Source organism: Urocitellus parryii, chromosome X, assembly GCF_045843805.1.
Source record: "Urocitellus parryii isolate mUroPar1 chromosome X, mUroPar1.hap1, whole genome shotgun sequence".
Taxonomy (NCBI): Eukaryota; Metazoa; Chordata; class Mammalia; order Rodentia; family Sciuridae; genus Urocitellus; species Urocitellus parryii.
The window spans coordinates 4613160-4635293 of record NC_135547.1 but is presented as its reverse complement, the minus strand read 5'-3'; the positions used below and the strand labels follow the sequence as shown (position 1 = coordinate 4635293).

At 41.4% G+C, this 22134-nt stretch overlaps 1 protein-coding gene across 1 annotated transcript in view; it reads left to right on the top strand.

Moving 5' to 3' along the window:
- The first annotated feature begins 209 nt into the window (after window positions 1-209).
- Mamld1 (mastermind like domain containing 1) overlaps window positions 210-22134 on the top strand; it is a 100344-nt gene continuing 78419 nt past the window's right edge. The window contains exon 1 of the mRNA XM_026403534.2: window positions 210-434. The gene's annotated coding sequence lies outside the window, so the exon portion shown is untranslated. The remainder of the gene's footprint in view (window positions 435-22134) is intronic.

Genomic DNA, 22134 nt, shown 5'->3' with positions numbered 1-22134 from the left:
AGCTCGAGGCCGGCGGGGTCGCGGGCAGGGCAGCGCAGCTTCTCCTTTAAGACCAAAGCCGCTCGTCGCTGTGAGTGTGAGGGTGTGTGAGTGTGCGGCGTGCGTGTCTCCTCCTCCCCGAGTGACACAGCAGTGAGAAATGCCTATCAGTAACTTAAACCCCCGAAACTCCACCTTCCGGGCGCGCGGCGCGGAGCCGGGCGGTGGGAATGGAGCGAGCAGATTGAGGCCGCCACTGCAGCGCCGCCAGCATGAACTTGGCCGCGAGCTGAAGCGGCCGGCGGCGGGCGGGCGCGGGGGCACCGGCCGCTAGCCAGGGGGTGATCTGCAACCGGGCTGGGCCATTCGGCGGGCGCCTGGGGCCAGGCTGCCCTCGCCGGCGGCCGCCCGCCCCTCGGGCACTGCCCTGGCCGCCGCCGGAGCTCCGCAACACGGTAAGGTTGAGGGCGGGCTGGGGAGATTCAACTGCTCTCGGGGCTCCAGGGTACACTTGGAGCCCCCACTTAGAGTCCCTATTGTTGAGGATCCGGGACCTTGGGGTGCTGCGGAGCCGGGGTACCCCAAAGTTTGCTCTGATCACAGGGCCCACCTGGCACTGGGGGTGGCCATCCCCCTCTCGGACCAGCCCAACCAGGCTGATCGCAGCTCGCATCACCCCGGGGCCGCGGCCTCTGCTTGCTTCTCGGCTCCCACCGGGCGTCTGAAATCGGTCGGAGGCAGCTATATACCCGGGAGGGAAGGTTGAGAGCGCAAGCTGCTCGGGCTCCTTGGGCTGCGCTGGGCTACGGGGAGGCTCCCATTCCATACCAACACCCCTGGGCCGCTCACAGCCCAGGTGCCACTGGCGACTCTTCCTTTGCATGCCAGCTCCCTAAGCCGGGCTGGTGGGCAGTGGGCACTGAGGGAAACATTCTCCCGCCCCAACCCGGTTTGCCGCCTCGGAGCAGTAGTGTGGAGTGTGTGCGCGCCGAGCCCGCTGCCCAGTGCTCCCTCCCCTGCCAACTCCTCCTCGGTAGTGCAGCCCTGAGCGGATCTAGCGGCTCGAGGCAGCCCCTACTGGTCTCCCACCCCGCGCTCCTGCCGCCCCTGTGCCAGACTCAGCGCTCCAGGCTCCCGCATCCGTGTGGCAACAGAGCCGGGCGCCCGGCGCCGGCTGGGGCGGGCGGGAAGCCCCCCGGAGCGCCGCCAAATACTTTATCGGCCAGTTGGCCTGGGCCAGGCTCTGTCCGATGCAGTGTGTCCGAAGCCTCCTGGAAAGCTGGCATTGATGTCTGATTCTGATCTGTGATTAAATTTGGACTGAGTGGACACTAATAGGATCAGCCTGCAAGAAAACTCGGCCCCGAAGCCGTCGGAACCTTAGCAAACAGATGCGCCTCCAGCCGAGGAGATTCACTACCCACCGCGTTCCTACAGCTGGGCGCGGCTGAGCCCCTGCACCCTGAGTGTGGGTGTGTGCGCAGGCGGGAGCACTGAGTGGCTAGGGGACATAGGAAAAGGGACTCCTATTGCTTGTTTGGCAGCAGAAGGAACCCCTCAGGGCGCTGTCCCCAGGGCTAACGTGCTGTTTTCGTGTAGCCGACCAAGGCCGGCTTCGGGACACTGTGAGGGCTAGTGATCCGAGCTTGCTAGAGATAACCGCACTGTAACAAAGACGCAAAGTCTCCCTGAGCCCGAGCAAGAGTTGACTACGTAGAGGGTCTAGGTCTCCCATAGGAAACCACGGCAGGAATCGTGCCACCCCCATCAGCCCCTGTCCACGGCGGGGGAATGTGTTCCCTGACTCTGAGCCGGCGGGCAGCATCACAACGGCTTGGCGCTCAGTTCTTGGCAGGCGCGTACTCCCGCCCGGGTGCCCATCGGCCGGGCGGGGTCGACTGTGTACCCGCCGGGGCTTCCCAGACACCATCACAGCCCTGGGCCCCTAGAGGCCTCGCAGCTTCTTTCCTTCCCTCCCTCCCACCTCTTCTTGTCTTTATAGATCCCCCCCTCCCTCCCACCCCCGCCGCCGCGGCTGTCGCCAACAATCCGCTTTATAAAAAGCCCCTTTGTTTCCCAGGAGGCTGGAGAGAGGGAAGGGGAAAGGGACGCAGAAGCAGGGGGCGGGGGCGGCTGCCTCCGTGCGGCTCCGAGCTGCTTGGGACCCGAGGGCAAATGTAGGCGATGGGGGAGGGGGTGTGTTTCAAGGACCCTCTGCAGGAACCCAGGAAGGCATGGGGAGCCCTAGCCCCTGGTGCCCACTGTGCGCTCTGCCTGCCAGCCTTGGACACCCTAAATCCCTGCGACCCAGACGGCTCAGCGGGCTTGCACAGCTAGCCCGCGGGTGAGGGGGCCCGATGTGGCCAACGCTGAGTGAAGTGGGCAAAAGCTGCCGGCCACTGCGGTCGCAGGGCTCGGGCATAGGGGGCGCCGTTTCCTCGGTTTCGCTTTGCAGCGGACGCCCCTCTCTGCCCGAGCTCAGGGCGGCTGTCGCGCCTGCCTGCGGCCGAGACGGCGGCGGAGACGGCGGCGGCTTGTAGGCTTTCGTCACCCGCATCTAGCTACACTCCTCATTCCTTCTCGCGCCCTTCTGCCGCACCCTATCCCCCGCCCCCCCCCCCCCCAGCGCGCGCGTATACACACACACACACACACACACACACACACACACACACACACACACACAACGGCTGAAACTCTTCGCGGGTGCCCTTTGTTTAGTGGCGCCGAGGGAGTAGGAGCTGCTACCTCCAGGGTTCGTGCAGCTTGGGCGGGCAGTGAGAACTAGAATGACTGCGCTGGACCACGCACCGGCTTGCTGCCTCTGCAGGGACCCAGCATTTGGCGCCTGTGGGTGTCCCAGACGCTCAGGCAGTCAGGTTTAGTTGCATTTACAACTTAGTGAGACCTTCCCCTTACACCTGCTTCCCCCCAAAACTTGGAGGAACCAGGGTTTGCACGGAGGAATGGTGACATCAGCCTGCTTCTTCTCTATCATCCAAAATGCTCCACTTCTCTTCTCCCAAACTTTGTTCAGGAAGGGAATACTAACAATAAGGAAAAAAAAAAAAAAGACAAGAAGAAGTGGGCGGGACTGCAGCTCAGGCTAGTGGGTTTATGGAGCATAGATTCCTTATGATCTCTCGCTGCCTCTGCACCCCCCATGAGCATTTAAGCTGATGTCGACGTTTCATTTGGGCCTTTTCAGGTATCTTTACCCAACTCCACTTCCATTCCTATCTCTGGAGGTTATTAATATATAAGTGTTAGTTGAACATTTGCTCTCTACTCTTTGGAGAAGAAGGTAAAGCTTTAAACTCTCCCAGCCCCCTACACACACACACACACACACACACACACACACACACACACCACATACATCCAAACTGCATCTAAAACCACCAGAAAGTAATCAAAGGGTAAACTACTGGTTCTACCTTCTCCTCCCCCCTTTGTGCTTCTCTTCTGGAGCAAGATCATTGGAAAATAAAGCTGCTGATGTGCGAGATGGAACATATGGTGCCTCCATAAGAGAGAAGCTGAAATGGCCTTGAACCTGCCGGACAGACCAGCTGTTTGCTGCCAGCCAGAGCAGCTAATCAGCTTCTTCCCCTTAAAGTAACAGCCCTCTTTTCTCTCGATAACCAGTTTACATATTAAATAGGATATTCTCTACAGGGGAAAAGTGATGGGTTTCTGTGTTGCTTTGTGCTTTGGTGGTCTTCCAGTGCCTGTCCCTGCTCTGGGGGGGCCTCATCCTCTGCCCTTGTCTAGTTCTGTGGGACGTGAGTTTGTTTCCTCCAGTATTGCTGTGAGAATGTTGCTCAAACTGAAACTTGGAAAGGGGGAGGAAGGAAGAGGGAAAGAAAGAGATGTAGCTGAGAGATTTCCAGACTCCTTTGAAGGAAATCTCCCTGTGTTGTTCCTAATGGCATAGAAACACTAGCAGTCCTTCCCCTCTTCTCTCTTTAAAAATCTCAAGTGCTGAAGCTCTTCCTTACAAGCTCTGCTTATAAACCATCCTCTTCCGGCCGTGACCATTTTCAGTTTTCCATCCATTGGTACAATGTGTTTAAGAGGGAGGGGGCAGTTTAGCATTGGAAGAAGAAAGGCTTTAGGAGATACAAGGAAATTCCATGTTAGGAAATCATTAGCAAAGGGTGACTTGTCTGTTTTCCTGCCACTGACGCTGACAGTGACACAGATGTGTGGGTTGAAACAGGAACGTCATTGAATTTTTAAACTCAACCAGGAAATAGCCTGTTGCTGGGATGGGGGTTGGGGGCTACACATTCTTTGCATCTTAAGGTAGGAAATTTACTGTTCTTCATCCTTTTTTGTAAGGAGAAATATTTTTTCAGCTTGGCAAGCAGGTTTAATGTCTTCCTTTTTAAATTTGATCACCTAGGCTCAAAATGCACCTGTTAATGGTTCATCTCTAGGAAACTCAATTACTGTTTGGGCTTATGAAATGGGCACAAACTCATCTTAAGTAAATGGTTCTTCTGACAGTAGTTGAACTACTCTTCTTAAAAGGGACTTTGCATACATAGTAAACTTCTTTTTCAAAAGGATTCTGATTATTTTTTTCTGCAATGGTGAGTTGCAGCGATCATTAGATCAGAAACTGGAAAACTTGTGTTCCAGAAAATTCTTCCCACTAATTAATAGAGAGATCATAGGCAAGTCTGTCCTTCTCTGCTCTTTCCCCATAACCTCTGAGTCTAATTCCTTTTCAGTTCTAAAGCAGTATGATTTGTGAACAAGCAGTCATTTTCTGGGAAAGTAAAACACCACGTTCAACTTTCTCACTGGAGAAAACAGCCAGATAGATAAAGAAATGGGGCTGAGATTTTGAGGGGCAGGGAAAAGAGGGAGGAATAAAAACTGGCAGAAGGCCAATCAAAACAATTTTTGAGTAGAAAGTGTGCACTTTCTTGTATCATTGCAAGTGCGAACTTGTAACTCAAAATCATAGACAGGGGGCCCTGGAGGCAACCTAGAGGGCCTCTGGTCCAGTACTTCTAATCCAGCCATCTCAAACTATTGATGGAAGGCTTTCCTAATCATTGGGTTGGTCCACAGATAACAGGATCTTAAACTCTTTGAAATTAGATTGGCGTATTTCCAAAGGATTCATCAAATATAGAGCAGATTTGCGGCCTTGTAGTTCTTTAGCAGAGGTTATAAGGACAAAAAGGCCTTGCATCTTCCACATGCACTGCACTACTGGATGTGTGTTCAGAACTCATGTGGAAGCCTTCCTTTTCTCTCTAGTCCAGCTGAGTATTTTCTAAAAATCACATTTTCAACTTTGGGGACGCAGCAGCCTGCAAGAATCTGCCACTGTCCTGCTTGTTGTTAATATTGATTTTTGCAATGGGCGGGGGTGGACATTATGAAGAAGGACCTTTTATCCTCTGAGCTCTTTGGCAATTATCTTGCTGCCATAAATGTTGATACACATATAATGGATGTAACTAAAAAATCTCCTTATCCAAGCAGAAAAAGCTGAGTGTTTGTTGGAGCAGATAGAATGCTGAGAGTGTGAATAGACCAACCCAGATGTCGCTGGGGAGGGAGATAAATGATGGAGGAACAGGAGCCGGTTACTATGGATCAGCACAATAAACCAATTCCCATCATACACCTCTCACAACGCCACCAAGGAGTAACCTAGGCAGCACCAGTCAACTGTATGGCAGGAAAGAAGCATCACAAAGCTCAGTTGGAACTGGTCTGATTTTTACACATCTTTTAGGACTTTAAGGAGGGAGTCTTCCTAAATGGGAATGAACCTGAAGGAATTTTGTTGCACTTGTTTTTTCGCTTGTTATTTGTGTTTGTCATCGCTGGCCTTAATGCAGCAAAGACCTCCTAGAATTGTAGGCAGTTAGTCCGGGAGTTCCCCACAGAGGTGAGGAAGAGTTCCTGTTAGAGGGTATTTACACAAGAACACTGCAAGGCGCCAGCCACTGGTGGAGTCCTCCTTCCAAATAACCACCCAGGGTTGCTGTAGCCTGGAGAATTTCTGCAAGGGGAGGGGAGGAAAGCAAAAGACTTGGGTTCTGGCTCTCCTCCCCTCCCCCCACTCCAGTTATTTTCTTCCCTTTCACAGAGCCTCCTTGGTTTCCTTGGAACCTCAGGTTTCCTCCTAAAATCTGACCTCTTCATAATTTCCAAAGTAAGCAATTGGATATGTCACAATCCAAAAAGATCCCTTGGGGAAAGCGACAGTAAGGGGCCTCACTGGCTGTAAGCACCAGTTCCCCAGAGTAAAGGCATCCTTAGAAACCTAAGGAAGATTCGGGGGAAAGAAAGAAAAAGTTATTTGCAAACTCCAAGAACTTTCCTTGTCCCATGGGCCTTCCCAAGCTTCCCTGGGACCCCAGTTTCTGACTCCCCCATCCTTCCCTGCCTGCAAGGAGGGGCTCTGCCTGTTGCTAGGAAGAGGGTTCCTCCTGTGGCACCCAGTCATGCCCTGGTTGCCCTCTGACCCCTGGGGAGCCAGTGCCCCTTTCTGCACAGCCCAGTATGAACCTCACTGCCCCCCCTATTTTCTTGAGGGTATCCAGCCACCTTACTTTTTCTCTGTACTCTGTGGCTTGCTCTACTCACTAAATAACCATTAAGTCAGGATTGGTAAATGCCATTTTTTCAAGGCTCAGAACTGTTCCCCAGGTCCCAGAAGGAAATACCCCAGAGGCCACAGGATTCCATTTTGTTGAAAGGGGGTCTAGCCAGCCAGCCATTGTGATTTCCCCTTTCTTCCACCTTGAGGTGTACCTGGACATTGGGCTATAGAGACACATTTCTGCTGATTCTCAAAGAGGTCACTGGAGGCTGCAGGGCCTGAGCTAGCAAGTGGCATCTGGGTCAGCAGGTCTGGTGGCTCTGGCATGTGCTTTCAGTCTTTGGAGGGAAGTGTGAACCTTTAGGGACTAGAGGCAGACAAACTCAGATGTTGAAAAATAGAGTTTTTGAGTTGGAATACTGAAACCCTATGATTTTATTAAGAGGAAACTGCTGTCCAGAGAGGTGCCTGAATTTCCTGAGAGGACTTAGTAAAAGGAACCCAAAATAGACAGAATCTTGATCTCTAATTTTCAGTCAAGTCTGGAACACCCATTTTGCACCCATGTGTGGGCAGACAGGCATCCTTTCCAGGCAGAGCAAATATGGTGAGAAGAAATGCAGCACATCAAGGAACATTTTTCATATGGTGGAATAGAATCTGCCCTGTATCTGTGTGTGCTGTGCTAGGCATTGTCAGAACAGTAGAGGGGCATACTGAAACCAGAATGCCAAGGCTGGAACAAGCTAGAGAATGGAGGCTGGAAGTGAAGGATAAGACTAGAGTCAGGCACTAGGGCCTCAGAAGGGATTGTCTCTCATCTGGCTTCCAAATTTCCTGCAGGAGAGTTGGGCAGTCAGCCCCATGGAAGGCTCAGCTGAGTGGGCTCTGTTGGCTGTTGCAGAAGGTTGTTTGAGTTTCCTTCTAAATGAGATCCCAGTGTTAATATCTGCCTCTGGAAGTTCCAGTGCGACCTTGGAATTTTAAGTGGGACAGTAGTTCAGTGCAGTTGCCAACGTCACATGCTTTGCGTGTCTAATTCTGAGAGACTGGCATGCATTATGCTAGGTTTGGAGAGGAGGGTGCAGTGTTTCTAAGCCACTTGTCTGTCAAGGATTAATTTAACCTCTAATTACTAAATTTTCTTCGCTGTTTGTTGCATGAACATGTTGTAACAAAGCTCAAAGAAGTAAGCCATCTTATTTCACTGCCACTCCAAAATTAATTTTCAGGATATGGAGTCAAATCTGACAAACTTAGTGTTAAAATAATTAACTTGACATTAGAACTAAAGTGAGCAATCTGGTTGTTTCTAGCAGTGGGGTAAAGAGCATGATTGTTAGGGGTAGCCACAACCCTCAAAATGAGCTCTGAAAATATCAAGGAGTGTCATTACACTAATCCTGCTGGGGAGCCAGCATCCCCAGGGAGCCCAAGAAGCTGCCTGGCATATGGCTCAGGTGTTACTTTGGGAGTGTGACTGGTACCCTGAGCAGGAGCAGAGCCTGGGAGTCCTTCCTTGTCCACTAATGGGACTGGTGGTGAGGTTTCCTCCCACAGAGGGAGGTGAGGCCCTTATCAAATGGGAGCCTCAAGCCTGCCAGAGCCCAACTTGTTCCAGTATTAAGCTGAGGGAGTCTCCCTGCAGGCTTGTTCCCCTTCTCCTCCTCCTTCCCCACCCTCCCTCCTCCACTCTCTCCTGGTCATCCCTGGGTTTCCCTTACTCATTCTTTCTTCTGTTAAACCAGCCAGATCTGCCAAGGATGCTTAAGTGGAGAGCAATTGCATCCTGTTTCAAATGTGTCTTTGGTACAGGGCATGATGCAGAGTGACTCTGGATTACCATCCTTTGCTGGAGTGTCTTGCTCTTAATTTCATTATTTATCTGGAAGGGAAGGAGTCATGCAAAATACTTAAAAGCAGATCCCCTCTAGCCATTTAGTCACCATCACATGATCAAACAAACAAACAAAAAAGATAGTGCTTTGTGAATTTGAAAGTTGGGCAATTAGCTGTTGCCCTTGGGAAGGTGTACTGTTTAGGGTCAGCTTTCCAAATCTGGGAGGAGTGCCTGGTGCTATGGAAGCCAAACATCCCCCTGCGCTCAGGGCCCAGCTCTGATACCAACTACCCATGGCACTCTGGGCAAACTACTTCCCCTCTCTGATTGTCTGAAGAGCAAATTGAGTTCTAAGTTACTTAAGATATTTGAAAATGACACATAAAAAGATCGTTCTTTTTGAAATTACTGGAGATTTGAAAATTTGGGGTTTTAGTTTTGTTTGGGACACTAATTTATATAAATCTCAGGGACTGAGATTTATATAAATTAGTGTCCTACAATTTTGGGCTAAAGAGTTGATGTGCATTTATGTAGTACCAAAGAAGAGGACAATTGGAAATTCCTTTAGAAACCCCTCATTGTACACATGAAGATGCAGGGGCTGGAGAAACCCACACTTGCTGAGGGTCATTCAGCAAGTTGCTAGGAGCTGAGTCCCATCTTGTAGCTCACCCAAAGTTCCTAAGCCCTGACAGAAGAAACCTTCACACTCCTAGCTTCATGTGGGCCTGCAGTCAGCAGAATACAGGGATAAGAGATTGAATTTCTAGCTATCAAATAGTAGCTTATCAGAAAAGAATTTTTGTCCCTCACCTCTACTCCCGACATCTATGAGTAATTCTCAGTTAACAGTAAATATTTTATTTTGTTGGTCTTGTACCAATGCCCAATTTAAAATAAAACAGATTTTTTTGAATAATGGTTGGGGGGATTGTCCTTAGGGGCCTGTTATTTGAAATTATTTTACTTTAAACAGATGGACTGTTTTAGATTTGACTTCATATTTGCTAATTTTCATTAGAGAAAGAAAAAACAAACCCAAGCCACCCCACCCTTATTTTTGTAATGAGTAACAGTTTTTCTCCTCTAAAAGAAGCTTTTAGTTTCTCAACTGTTTGCATCCAAAGTGTTTGGGCTTGGTTTATTTGCTTTTCTTAATCATATGAAAGAATTAGCCACTTATAGCTCAGGAGGTACTTAGAAAATGCACCTTGCTCATCCTCACGCTGCCACCAGCTCTGGGACTGTCTCTCCTTTCCAGCCCAGCCACTTATCTGCTTTCTTAACCACAGAGCTTCTGATGGCTGTCAGCCTTTTGGAAAGATATATTTATTCCCTTCCTCTCACTCATGTTTATTAAGACCTGTAACCTCAAAATCAAAGCAAGTTGGGGAAAGAGGGCATTGCCCTGGGTCTTTTTCTCCAGTGTGGGCCCTCTGTGGCACAGGCTGGCATTGGGCTGCCTCTCCACTCCTATTTGTACAATGTGGAAGGAGGGATTGGTATGAAACTGGAGCCCTAAGTAATCCAAAACTGGGACTTGGATGCTTGTCAATTCAGGAGCTGGTCAAAAGTTATTTAGAAAATGGACTCAATAAAGATTTAAGTCTGTTATCAATGTACCAGGAACTGTTGGAGGTTGTATAGATGGGTGGATGGACAGATGTTCGGATAAGTGGATGCACAAGAGTAAAGCTTTAAAAGGTACTAAATACCCATGGTGAAAAAATTTCTGAAAATTAATGATATGTCAGGGGTACAGGAATGAACCATACAAAAAAAAAAAAAAGAACACATGAAAGGTAGTTTAGCAGGGGAGACCAATGATAGACAAATCAGTAAGTAAAATATGTAGCATATAAAGTGATAAGTTCCTTGAGGCATAATAAATCAAGGGACGAGTTGGACGTTGCCAGGGAAGGGTGCAATTTTCAATAGGATGGACAGCAAGGACCTTGCTGAGAAGGTGAAATTTGAGCAAAAACTAGCAAAGTCATTCATCAACGAGGCAGTTCTGTCCAATAGAAATAGAACAGGACCTACAAATCCAAGCCACACATGGAAATTTAAACTTTCTATTAGCCACATTAAAAAAGAAGCAGGTGGAATTAATGTGAATCATATATTTCATTTCAACATGTAACATGTAATCAACGTAAGAATTAATGAGATATTATACAGAGGGGTTTTTTCCCTTTGATTTTTGTTCTTTGTGGGTTTTTTTCCCCCTTTGCTACCAGGGATTGAACCCAGGGTGTTTAACCACTGAGTCAAATCCCCAGCCCTGGGATTACATCCCCTGCCTCACTCTTCTAAGCCACTGGTATTACAGGCCTGCGCCACCACACCTGGATGTACAGTGTTTTGTAAACCATGTTAAGTCTTCATATTTCAGTTTTACAGTTCCAGCCCATCTCAAATTGGACTAGCCACAATACTTGTGCTCAGTAGCCACTATATCAGCCAGTACATTAACTAGACTCAAGTTAAATGTTCTCATTTTAGCATGTCCCTGATAAACTTTACATTATAATGGGCTTTCTTTGCTGAGTGCTCTGAAATTATTAAAAATAATGAATGTGCTAATCATCACTAGTTTGCATAAGTTCTTTCACTATGGATATTCAGTAGTCTTTTATTTGGTGACTCTCATGTATCCACCTGTCCTTCCATCCATTCAACTTTCTATCCACTTTCCCAAGTGTCCCTACCTGAAAGAGTCCTCTGATTCTCAAGCTTTTGCCCTGTGAGTACAGATCTGGAAGGAGTTCAGCGGACCAGCTGACATCTGTCACACCAAGCAGGGCCTTGAGGAGCACTGCTAATGAATCCTTTGTCATAAGGAGGGCTCCAGTTTTGCCTTGAACTCTATCCAAATGAAGGTTACCATTTCCTGAAAGCCTGCGTGTGCCTGGAGACTCCTGTCCTGTTGCCTCTTGGAAAGCCACCCAGCAACCAGGAACATTTTCTCAGGCATGTACTTTTGGCTCTCCACACCTTCTCCCTAGGCCACTTATTCTAACCTTTTTTAATTTAACATTTTTGCTTGACAAATTCAGACTTCCAGAATGATTGCAAGAGTGATCAAAATAAATTCTTTCATTCAGTTCTCCAAATTTTAACGTTCGACTGAATTTTCTTTTTCTTTTTTTTAAATATACCACCTCCTCTACACACAATTACTTTTGGCAAATTGTGTGAGAACAAATTGCAGATAAGTGTGTGTGTGTGTGTGTGTGTGTGTGTGTGTGTAGGTATATCTATCTTCCTAAAAATAAAGGTATTCTCTTATAAAAGCACACAATGTTGATCAAAATCAAGAAACTAAAATTGCTATTACTCTATCTACGGACCTTTGATTTTGCTAGTTATTCTAATAATGTTTTTTTATAGCAAAAGTGAAGCCAGAATTGTGTAGTGAATTCAGTTCTCATGTCTCTCTATTCTTCTTTAATCTGGGACAATTTCTCAGACTTTGTGAAATACTTTGTGTTTTGTAGCATGGATATGTTTGAAGAGTACAGGCCTGCTATTTTGTGAAATATCATTTTATTTGGGTTTGTTGTCTGCTGCTGTTTCTTCATGATTAGATTCAGATTCTATACTTTTGGCAGGATCAGGACAGACATGATATTGTGTCCTCTTGGTATAGCAGGTCAGGAGGTGTATGAGATCACTACATCTCATCATTGGTGACAGGCAATTTGATCACATAGTTAAAGTGGTGTGTGCCAGGTGTCTCCAACTCTGAAAATACCATTTCTTCCCCTTGCAATTAAGGAATATCTTAGGGGAAGGAACATATTTTGAAGCTATGTTAATATCTTGTTACTCTTCAAACTTAAACTCACTAGTTTAGCAGCCCTTTGATGATCCTTGCCTGAGGCAAGTTTATTATGCGTTGCCAAATAATTAATTTCTGATCCCAACATTCTTTCTATATCATTTAACTTTCTACTGTAAGAAAGAGCTTTCCCTTACCCCATCATAAGTAAATATGTTCACTAATACATTTATTTTTATTAAGAAGAGTTTTGGCTTCTTTTATTCGGTGGGTCATAATCCTTTACTATCATTGTTTTATTTTACTCTATTTTATTTTTATTGGTACTGGAAATTGAACCCAGGGACACTTTATTTATTTATTTATTTATATTTTGACATGGGGTCTTGCTAAATTGCTGAGGCTGGCCTCAAATTTGTAGTCCACCTGCCTCAGTCTCCTGGCTCAGGTTTGGCCAGTGGGAGTTCCTTCAAATTGGCTCCTACATCTTTTTGTCTAATCTCTGAGCCTGGCCTTAACTTCTGGCACAAGTTGCTTCAGGCCCTTCTTGTATTTTCCCTGTGTTAAATTTAGGCATTTTCCCATTTTGATTATTTGTTTAGTGGAGAATGGCATTTAGAAACCATGGTCTGGATTCTTAGGTGTATGATAAGTTTTACAGATGTGAATTTGCTACTAAATCTTCTCAGTCCACAAAACTAGGAAAATAACTATCTATATCTTTTTCATTTATTAGTTTTAGTATTTGGGGAATATCTGTTTCTCTAGCTACCTACCTATCAATAAACCATGAATTCATGCTGGTTCCTCTAAATCTGATCCAACACTAACATTGATTCTTCCTTTCCCTTTTCCATATGTATAATTTCTATTTTAGACAGTGAGAAATCTCTCTGCTATTATTCATAATACATTTAGTCACTTATTCCTAGAATACACAGAAAGTGATTTCAGAGTCACTAACCCATGACTCTATGAAGAGGCCTATTAACTTGAGTACAGTATTTGTTTAGAATTCTTTTTGTCTTTAGTCTATGAGTTTATTGTTCATCATTATTAAAACATTACCTGAGCTAATTCTTCATCCCTTCATCCCCATGAGATTATTTGAATATGATTTAGTTCACTTGTTTCTGTTTAGATTCTTTTTTATTTTCCCCATCTTTGTTAATTTGATTTCCTTTTTTGAGCATGTGAAATAATAACATAGTTAAAAAATGAGATCTGTTCAGCAAAGAATTCTCAGAAAGGTGACGGGACTCATTACTTCTATCCTTTCCACCTTGTTCCGCTCATATGTAAGTAAACAACCTCATTATTTTGTTTTGTTTTGTTTTGTATTTTTTATTTGTTCATTTTAGTTACACATGACAGTAGAATGTATTTTGACATATCATACATACATTCTTGTGGTTGTATATGATGTGAAGTTATAATGGTTGTGTATTCATATATGAACATAGGAAACATTAGTTTTTTATATTTTTGCATAAATAGATATTTGTATATTGCTGTGCCCTTTTTTGTTACATAAAGGACATCTTCCTCACTTCTTCACTACAGCTGCAGACTACTGTATTTTGTGATTGTGCCATAGATTTTTCAAATACCATACTAGATATAGGCATGTTAGGTTGGTTCCAATATTTTATAATCATAATGCTTCAATCAACAGCCTGATAATATACATTTTCACATTGTTGAAGTGCTAACTTCAGGGTAGATTCCTAGATGTGTAATTGGTGTATCAAAAAGTAAACACAGATATAGTTTTATTATGTATTGCCAGATTCCCCTCCAGAAAGCTTGCACCAATTTGCATTCCCAAAAGCAGTGTATGAGAGTGTCTTTTTTCCCAAAGCCTCACCAACAAATGTCTGCTATACTTTTTAATTTTTGCAAATCAGATAGGTGAGAAATGATATCTCAGTGTACTTTAATCAGCATTTTTCTAATTACGAATGACTTGAAACATCCTTTCATATGCTTAAGTGCCTTTTTGATAGTGTCCGTGTGTGCGAATTCTGTGTTCAAGTCTGTTCTCCCATTTTCTATTGGGTTTTTGGTCTTTTATCCCCAATTTTAGGAGTTTTATGTGGTAGAAATATTAGTTTTCTATCTGTGATATATGTTGCAGATAATTTCTCCTAGTTGGTTTCTTGGTTTTTGATATTTATGTTTTGTTTGTCATGCAAAAGCATTTTGGGGAGTCAGATATCAGTTTTTTTTTTATCTCATTTGGATGTTGAGTCACAGACTTTCCTCAGCAAGATTATAGAGGAATTCACCAAATTTTCTTCCAGTGTTTGTATGGGTTTATGTTTAACACTGAGATTCCTAACCCATTTTGAGTTTATTCTTGTGAAATACGTATGGTATGGGTCTTACCTTTTTTCAAAGAGCTGCCCAGTTATCAGAAACCCATTATATAAAAAATGTACTTTTATCCAAGTCATTTGAAAGGTCACCTTTATTATACATTCAACTTACATGTACATCTCAGTCTATTTCTGAATACATATGATATTTCAATGGTGGATTTGTTTACTGTTCTTATTCTGTTATTTATTGCCAAACAATATTCCATTGAATGGATAGACCACATTTTGTCTTTTTTGTTCATCTGCTTTTATTACAGACTTTATAGAATGATTTTTAAAAATATTTTTAGTTGTAGATGGGCATAATACCTTTATTTTGTTTATTTATTAATTTTTATATGGTGTTGAGAATCAAACCCAGTGCGTCACACATGCCAGATGAGTATGCTACCACTGAGCCACAATCCCAACCCTTATAATATGATTTTTTAAAAAAATATTTCATGTTATTATAGATTCATATGCAATTTTAGGAAATAATATAAGAGGGATGCCATATACCATTCACTCAGTTTTCTCTAACAGTAATGTGTTTGCAAACTATAGTACAATATCACAACCAAGACACTGACATTGATACACCTACCTTATTCAGATTTCACAAGTTTTACATGCACAAATTTGTGTGGGGGTGGGTATTAAATTCAAAATAGCTTTATCCAATGCATAGAGTCATGTGGCTATAGTCGAGATAAAGAACATTTTCATTGTTACAAGGAACCTCAATATTCCATCTTGCTCTTTTATATCCAAACCCAATTGCTTCCTGCTCTGCCCCACATCAGATCCCAAGCCTGTGGCAACTACTAATCTGTTCTATATAATTATAATTTTGACATTGCAAGAATGTTTTATAAAAGAATGTTATATAAATTAAATCATATAGCATGGGATCTCTTGATTGACTTTTTTCCCCCAACCTAATTCTGATAGTAGTGTAGCAAAATACATGATAGGTGCATTCTCATAGGTAGGTAGTTATATACCACTGTCATTTTCATTTGTATTTCTCTAATGTATAATGATATTGAATGTCTCTTATGGAACTCATTTGCCATCTGTATATCTTCTTCAATTTAATGTCTGTTCTCTGTTCATGACTTTTTGTATAAGATAAGAAACTTAGGTTGATGTTCTTTTTGTTTGCATGTTTATTTTCTTCTTTCCTTTTTTTTTTTTTTTTTTTTTGCCTTGGATGCTCAATAGCTCTAGCAATATGTGTTGAAAAAACTTTCTCTCTACTGAATTGTTTTTTCACCCCCTGTCAAAATGTAGTATGTTTGGGTAGATCTTTTTCTGGGATCTTTCTAATTTTCTGTTGATTTTTTTTATGTGCCAATACCACAGTCCTAATTAATGTACCCCCCCCCCCAAAGAATTACCCATTAAAAACCGTTCCACATACTCCCTGACCCCCCTACTCCTGGCAAATATTAATGTGTTTTCCATCTCTTTTCATTTGCCTATTCTGGATATTTTCTGTAAATGAGATGATGATATAATAGGTAAACTTTTGTGACTGGCTTCTTTCCCTTGATATAATATATTTTTTTTTAAGATTTACTCACATTGTAGCATCTATCTATTAGTACTTCATTCTTTGTATTGCCAAAAATATTCCATTGTGTGAACACTCAGTTCATCAACTGAGAGTCATTTGACTTATTACTTTGGGGCTATTTTGACTAATAATACATTCATGTAAAAAGTTTTATGGGGACATATGCTTTCATTTTTGTTGGGTATATTCCTACAAGTGGGATTTCCAGGTTATATCTGTTTAACATTTTGAGGAACTGCCAATCTGTGTTCCGAAGTAGTTACACCATTTTACAATCTCACCAAAAATATGTAAAGATTCCAATTTTTCTACATCCTTGTCAACATTTGTAATTTTCTATTGTGTGTGTGTGTGTGTGTGTGTGTGTGTGTGTGTTGCTGGGGATTGAACCCAGGGCCTTGTGCATGCAAGGCAAGATATAGCCCAGCCCATCTGTCTTTTTGACTATAGACATTGTAGTGAGTATGAAATGGCATTTCATTGTGGCATTTTATTTGCATGTTTCTGTTAACTAATGATGTTAAGCATGTTTTTGTGTGTTTATGTGCCATTTGTAGATATTTGGAGAAATATTTGTTTAGAGCTTCTACCTATGTTTAAATTGAGTTATTTGTTTTCCTATTGTTGAATTATAAGGGTTCTTTACATACATGGAGCACTAGAGTCATAAGACACATGATTTACTAATATTTTTCCCATTCTGTGATGCATTTTTCTACTTTTCTTCATGGAATTATTTGCACCACAAAAGTTTGAACTTTGAAGAAGCCTAATTAATTTAGTTTTTTTCTTCCATCACTTGTGTGTTTGGTATCATATTTAAGAAAGATTTATTCCTATGATTCTTCTAAGAGTTCAATAATTTCATTTCTTACATTTAGATCTATATTCCATTCTAAAGTTTTTATTTTAGAACATTTTTTGAGAGAGAGAGAGAGAGAGAGAGAGAGAGAATTTTTAAAATATTTCTTTATTTTTTAGTTTTAGGTGGACACAACATCTTTATTTTATTTTTATGTGGTTCTGAGGATCGAACCCAGGGCCTCTTCGCATGCCAGACGAGCACGCTACTGCTTGAGCCACAACCCCAGCCCTTTAAAATATTTAATTAACAAATAAAATTTGTATAAAATCAAGGTGTACAATGTGAATGTTTGATGTAAATACACATAGTGTAATGATCACCACAATAAAATTAATTAACACATGCATCAGCATCCATAGTCACCATTTTTGTGTATATGTATGTATGAGGTGAGAACATTTAAAATCTGCTCTTAAAAAATTTTAAGAAAATAGTGTTGTTTAGTATACTCATCATGCTGTATATTACATCCCCAGAATTTATTTATTTTATAATTGAAAGTTTATATACTTTGAGCAGGCATCCTTTCATCCCCCTAACCAGCTGAATATTTCTCTCTCTCTCTCTCTCTCTCTCTCTCTCTCTCTCTCTCTCTGTGTGTGTGTGTGTGTGTGTGTGTTATTCACATTTCAAAGACATATCACTTTTTCTTTACCCATTCATTTATTGAAGGAAACTTAGGAAATATATATTGAAAATGCTGCAATGAACATTGGAATGCAGGTGTCTCTTTGATATGTTGATCTCATCTCCTTTGATTATATAGCCAGAAGTGGGATTTCAGGTTTGTATGGTAGTTCTAGTTTTAATTATTTTGAGGAAACTTCGAATTATTTTCCCTAATGGTTGCACCAATTTGCATTCTCACTAAGAGTGTACAGGGATTCCCTTTTCTCCCCAGTCTCCCCAACACTTCTTATTGCTTGTCTTTTTTTTTTATAACAAACATCCTGACATCTGTGAGGTGATATGTCAGTGTGATTTTTGACTTGCATTTCCCTGATTATTAGTGATGTTGACCACCTTTTTATCTACCTGTTAATCATTCATATGTTTTCTTTGGAAAAAATATGAATTTGGATCCTTTGCCCATTTTTATAAACAGTGAAAAAAAGTCTGACATCATTCTTTTTCATGTAGATATCCAGTTGTCTAGCACCATTTGTCAAAAAGATAAATTATTTCTACATTGTTTTGCTTGGTACCATTGTCAAAAATCAATTGACCATGAATGTACAGTTTATTTCTTTTTTAAGAAATATTTATTTATTTTTTTAATTTTAAATGGATACAATATCTTTATTTTTATGTGGTGCTATGGATCGAACCGAGTGCCTCATGCATGCTAGGCAAGCATTCTAACACTGAGCCACAACCCCAGCCCTAAAGTTTATTTCTTGACACTCAGTTCTATGCTATTGATTGATACATCTATCTCTATGATAGTAGCATTATGATTTTTTTTGTAGTTTCCAAATGTTTGCTATTAGTATACAGGAACGTGATCAATTTTTGTGTATTGGTTTTTGAACACACTTGTTAGTTCTAGGACTTATTTTGGCAGTTCATTTGGATTTTACATGTGGCCAATCACATTATCTGCAAATGGGGACTTATATATTTTATCCTTTCTGATCTGCATGCCTTTTATTTCATTTTCTTGCCTTATTACACTAGCTAGAATGGCAAGTATTTGTAGCAGTAGTTTTAGCAGACATCCTTGCCTTCTTGTCAGTCTTAGAGTGAAAGCAGCCAGTCTTACATTCCAAAGGATAATGTTTGCTGTAGGGATTTGTAGATGCTCTTTATCAAGTTGAGGAAGCTCTCTTTTATTCCTAGTGTTCTGAGAGTTTTTGTAATGAGTGGATGTTGAATTTGTCAAAAACTTTATATTTTGTATGAAATATGATAATTTGATTTTTGTTTTGTTTTTGTTTTGTGTTTGAGATTATATCTCATGATGTTGGTCTCAGGTTGGTCTCCAACTCCTGGGCTCAAGCAATTGGTGAACCAGCCTTGCAATCTAGGAGAAACTCCATTTGGTCATGGGGTATTATTCTTTTATATATTCCTGGAGTTCATTTGCTAGTGTTTTGTTAGTATTAAAAAATTAATTCATGAAAGATTGATTTATAATTTTCTTTTTCTGTACTGTTTTCATCTGGATTTATTATAAAACTATTTGGAAATCATAAAATTGTTTGGTAAATCTTTTGCCACTTTTTTGTGTTAAAAATATTGTGTAAAAGTGGCACTAATTTTTCTTTTAACATCTGGTAAAATTCTCCAAAGAAACCACCTAGGTCTAGAGATTTCTGTTTGAAGAGTTTTTAGCTACAAATACATTTACTAAAGAATTATAGGGTAATTTGGGTTATATATTTAACATTTTCTGAGTTGTTCTAGTCTAATAACTCCCTAATGATTTTGCATCTACTTTCGTAAGGAATGTGAGTCTATAGCTTTTTTTTTACTATTCTTTTTTTTAAAGAGGGAGAAAGAGAATTTTAATATTTATTTTTTAGTTTTTTGGCGGACACAACATCTTTGTTTGTATGTGGTGCTGAGGATCGAACCCGGGCCGCACACATGCCAGGCAAGCATGCTACTGCTTGAGCCACATCACCAGCCCTTTTTTACTATTCTTGTTTGCTTTTAATATCTGGATAATACTTAATTCTATAAAATGAGTTGGGACGTGTTCCCTCTTTCTGTTTTGGGGGGAAAGTGTGAAGAGTTGTTATTAATTATCCTTTTATATAGAATTTTCCAATGAAACCATTAGGTTTAGAGAATTTGGGGGGAAGTTTTAAATTACAAATGCATTTTCTTTAATAGTGATAGCTATATTCAAAATTTTATTTTGGTAGTTTGTGCTGTGAAAGGAATAGGTCTATTTCATGTAAGCTATTAAATTTATGTGTGTAGAGTTTTGGCAATATTCCCTTATTATCCTTTTGATGTGTACCAGGTCTGTATGTGATATTCCCTGCTTCATTTCTGATGTTGATATTTTGTATCTTCCCTTTTTCAACTCTTGCTAGAGGTCAGTTTTATTGCTCTTTTCAAAGAACTAGATTTTTATTTCATAGATTCCCTCCCTCTCTGGTAGTTTTTGCTTTCAATTCCATTGATTTTTATTATTTTATTATTTATTACCTTTTGCTTCTTTGGTATTATTTTGCATTTATTTTCTTAGGTCATTGAGGGGTTATTGGTTTACCTAAGGTTAATTTGAGACCTTTCCTTTTTTCTAATATATGCATTTAGTGCTACATATTTCCCTCCCAACACTGCCTTTGCTGTGTCCTATATATTTGTGTAACTCATATTTTCATTTTCATTTAAATGAAATTATATTTTCATTTAAATTCAATGCATTTTTAATTTTCATTAATCTATGGTTTACTTAGAGAAATATATATATTTTTTTTAAATTTCCAAGTGTTTGGAGATTTTCTGAGTTTGTTCTTTCATTGAGTTTGATTCCACTGTAATTACAGAACACACTATATGACTTTTAAATTTATTTATGGCCCAAGATATGATCTATCTTTGTTTTATGAACTCTTGAAACAAATGTGTAATCTGCTGTTGTTGGGTGGAGTGTTCTCTAAGTGCCATCTAGATCCTGTTAGTCTTTATTTAGTGATGGAAAGTGGAATGATGACCATACCTGATTTGCATGACCTTATTTAGACTTGTTAATGCTAGGTAAGAGTAAAAGTAAAACTTTCCATACTACCTCACTAATGTTAGGATAGGGGTGCTTGCTGAAGTCTATTGTTGTTTAGCTCCATTTCACAGTACTTCATTAAGTCTTTCAGGTGAAGGTGAAGGCTCAGTTCCCCTGACTGTGCTGACTACCCTGATGGAGGAAAAAGAGCATACTTGGACTTCTGGACACTATGGGCAGGGGAATCAGAGAGCTGTTATCTGTATACATGGGGCTAGGGAGTTGAGTAAGTGGAATATCAGCTTTCCACTTTGTCCAGATAAAACCACAGGAGGGGAATGTTTTTTTCTGTTGGTATTGACTGGAGTAGGGCAGATATTTTTGGACAGAACTTCTGTTATTTAGGCCATCTTTTTCACAGTATTTTGGCTAGGGGGAAAGGCTTTTCCTGGAGCTTTTAAAAAAGACTTTATTTTTAGAGCAGTTTTAAGTTCACTACAAAATTGAAAGGAGGTTACAAAATTCCCATATACCTGTTGACCTACACATGTGTAGCTTCCACCAGAAAGATACATTTGTTGAATGATCTTTTGAATGATGACAATTGGTGAATTTACATTGACACATTGCCACCCAAAGTACATAGTTCACTTTAGGGTTCACTCTTCATATACATTTAGGAGTTTAGATAAATGTATGATAATATGTACACATCAGACTAGAATCTTACACAGCACTTCCACTGCCCTACAAAGTTTTCGTACTCCACTTATTCACTCTTCCCCATTCCACCTTAACCTTTCTCAGAGCTGATGTTTTCATAAAGTCCAGCTTATCAATTCTCTTTTATGAATATGTCTTTGGTATTGTATCCAGAAAGTCATTGACATACCCATAGTCACTTAAGTTTTTTTCTGTTATCTTTTAGGCATTTTATAGTTTTGTGTTTTACACTTTGAGTTAATTTTTCTCAAAGGTGTATGGTCTGTGTCTAAGTTAATTTTTTGCTGTAGACATCCAGTTGTTCCAGCATTGTTTGTTGAAAAGACTAACTTTACACCATTGCATTGCCTTTGCTCCCTTGTCAAACATCATTGACTCTATCTCTGGGTTTGATTTTTGTTTCTTTTTGTTACCAGGGATTGAACCACTGAAGAGCACTCAATCACTGAGCTGCATCCCCAGCTCTATTTTGTATTTAACTTAGAGACAGGGTCTCACTGAGTTGCTTAGTGCCTTGATTTTGTTGAGGCGAGCTTTGGACTTACAATCTTCCTGCCTCAGCCTCCTGAGATGCTGGGATTACAGGTGTGTTCCATCTGTGGGTTTAATTTTGAGCTCTATTCTGTTCCATTTATCTGTTTGTTCTTTCACTGATACCACATTGTCTTGGTTATTGTAGCTTTATAGTCAGTGTCAAGGTCAGGTAGCACCATCAGTCCTTCAACTTAGTTCTTTTCCTTCAATATTG